We start from the raw sequence: 2,928 nt of genomic DNA, 5'->3' as shown, positions 1-2,928 counted from the left end.
GAACTTTTTTTTTTAAAGGGACGACATATATTCCTTTTCCAAACGTTACAGTAAAACCAGGTGGAAGAAAATGGTTTTAGCAGTTAGAAAAAAAAAAGTACACATCTGGAGTTTGGCCATTAAAAGTCAGTTACAACACTGGGAGGGGAAAAAAAAAGACAAGAAGTTGTTTCACATTACAGACCTCCCCACCACCCCAAAGCTTAATACTTGCTTACCAAGTCAAAAAGGAGACAGTTGATTCACAAGCTGGAGGTTTGAACTTGAGTAAGGCATTTATAAAAACCCAGACAGGGGCAGTGTCCTCCCCAGCCGAGGGGCCGCTAGGCACAGCACAAGAGACTACAAACTCAGCAGGGGAAGGCTGGACACTCAGGGTTTGGGAGTGTAGGCACCCCCACCTCTGGCTCAGGGATTTGGGGAGTAAGCAAAACCTGCCTGGAAAAGAACTGGGGATGAAAACGAGCAATTGCCTTCTGCATGGATGGGGACAGGGAAGGAGGTAGGGCCAGGGGCAGGAGCATTTCACATCACTAACCTAACTTAGGAAACTGCAAGGGACCATCTTCAACTGGCCTTAAGAGGAAGACCAGATGGATGATGGGAGAATCCACAAGAGGGAGAGGAGGAGAGGGAACATGGCTAGGGGGCAACAGCCCCTTCCCTTCTGGACACAGGAAGGCAGCCAGGGCACCAGGTCCAGGCAGTGACCACAAGGACAGCGCAGTTTCTGCAGCTTAGAGATCACCCACCTGCCCCCATCCAGCTACTCATTCTGCCCGCCCGCTGGTGTAGGGCCACTCTCCGGCCCGAGCAGTGGATGGCTCTGTGCCTGGGGCCCTGCCTCTTCTGTGTCTCCTCCCTTGGAGGCAGCACCAGCCTCTGCCCCTTTGGCCTGGGGCTCCTGGCTCTCGGGTAGCGGCAGCCTTCCCTCCCTGGGCAGTGCCTTCCTCGCTGCAGGCACCGACTCCCCCGGCTCCTGCCCTTCCTCTGTGGGTGACGAGGCAGACAGATCATCCCCCCCACCGCTTCCCAGTTCTCCTGAAGGCCAGGCCACTCAATTTGGAAGGCTTCTTGAAAGAGAATGTCTTCTTCTTCTTGGGGGTCTCCTCCCCCTTGGCCTCAGCGCCCTGGCTAAGGGGTGCTAGCTTGATGGCAACGCCAGTGGCCCCAGCTGCCTCCTCTGTTCCATTCATGGGGGCGGGGGCGACTCCCCTTCACCTTTGGGGGATAAGTCTCCACTGCTTTTCACGCGGCCGTTCTTGTGGCCGTTCTCCTGTCCATTGACCTTTGTGGGGGGAGTGCCTGCTGCCTCCTTGGCGGTCACATTGCCCTGGGGAGCCTTGGAGCTCTGGCTGCCCATGGTGGGGTTCTGCCGGAGGGGCGCCTGGAGCCACCCTGGGCTTGTGCCACAGGGGATAGTTCGGTCAGGTGGGCCTCACCGGCTGGGGGGGGAGGGATGAGGTGGGACTCATGGCTGAGGGAGGGGGCCCCACTCCATGCCCCACCCGACTAGCTGTGCCGGCCCCACTCCGTGCCAGAATGCCACCCTGTTTTGAATTTTTTATCTGGTAAATTGTTTATTTCTGTTTCATTATTTATTTTTTCAGGGGTTTTCTCTTGTTCTTTCAATTGAGAGTAGTTCCTCTTCCTTTTCATTTTACTTAACTTTCTCTGTCTATGAATTTAGGTAAACCGTTACCTATTGTGGTCTTAAAGAGGTGTTCTCATGTGGGAGCCTCCCTACGCAGAGCGCGTGTGCCCAGAGCCTTTGGTGGGAAGGCTGGAAGTTATGTGGATGCCAATCACGTCTTTCCTCAGGTTGTGCTGGCTGCTTTCACCTTGGTAGGGAGTGTGGCTGGTGATGGAGGAGCTAGAGCCTGTGCACAGTTTGAGGTGGGACTTCCTCTCTGCTCGCTGGCTGTCATCGTCCTGGCAGGGGCGGGGTCTGATCCCTAGTTGCTGGAGCAGAAGCCCTGAGGGTCAGGCTTGCACTGGATCTGTTCCCTTTAAGTGTGTATTTTTCCTTCTCCCACACTGGGACCTTTGCCCCAAAGGAGGGGAGTGCTGAAGCAAGTGGGACTTGTGCTCTTATAGAGGACCAGTGTGTTGCCTGTGTAGAAGTCTGCAGCTCTGCTCGATGCAGCCCATGGTTGCATCTTTTCCCTGGTCTTGGCTGCCCCAGATCTAGTGCTGTGTTGCCATGGAGTGAGTGGGACTGGAGCGGGGCCAGAGCATTGGCTCAGCTTGGGCTGGGGCATGCAGTGAGGCAGCTGTGGAAAATCTGGATGGCCACATTGCTGTCAGAAGTTTGAGCTGCTTCTGGAGTGCTGCTTTGAGTGAGCACCGACTGTGGCTGCCACTGCCCCACCTGGACTATGTCCTGGGCTGCCTCTGAGTGCTTAGCTCAAGTCTTTACCCAGGTCCTGACCACCCTAGATCCAGTGCCACACTGTGGAGTGGAGTGAGGAGGGTCGAGGTGTTTGCTTGAGTCTGTCTTTTTTTCTAAGATTAGGTCTTCCCTTGCTTTGGCTTATTAAAATGTCCTTGCTTCTGTGAAATATCAGTATTTTTTAGAACTGGCAAAGAAAAAGTGGACAATGATATTATGTCTCGTCATTCAAATTTATTTACTCAGCCTTGAGTTTGACTTCTGGATCCATTCAAGATAAGTGGCTTGAGGTAAATTTCTAATTTTGATTTCACCACATGTAAAGTCACAGAGATTCATAATAACATATGTAATATTTGCAAATAACATATGTAATATTTGCAAAGACCTTAGCACGCTTTGTAGTACATAGTAGATGATCAATAATTTGTGGTAGTTATATGAAAAATAAAGACAATAGATAAATGTCATCATCCAGATAAGTAAATTAAGAAGAGTGTCTTGATGGTATAAACTTACCATGTTTACTCTACTGT

The 2,928-nt window shown here is 51.7% G+C and overlaps 1 pseudogene; it reads right to left on the bottom strand.

The window, feature by feature from the left end:
- Positions 1-766: 766 nt before the first annotated feature.
- On the bottom strand, positions 767-1,363 carry LOC137764858 (MARCKS-related protein-like; annotated as a pseudogene).
- Positions 1,364-2,928: the final 1,565 nt, after the last annotated feature.

This window comes from Eschrichtius robustus, chromosome 5, assembly GCF_028021215.1.
Source record: "Eschrichtius robustus isolate mEscRob2 chromosome 5, mEscRob2.pri, whole genome shotgun sequence".
In the NCBI taxonomy this organism is placed as follows: domain Eukaryota; kingdom Metazoa; phylum Chordata; class Mammalia; order Artiodactyla; family Eschrichtiidae; genus Eschrichtius; species Eschrichtius robustus.
This window is presented reverse-complemented; position numbering and strand designations above follow the sequence as displayed.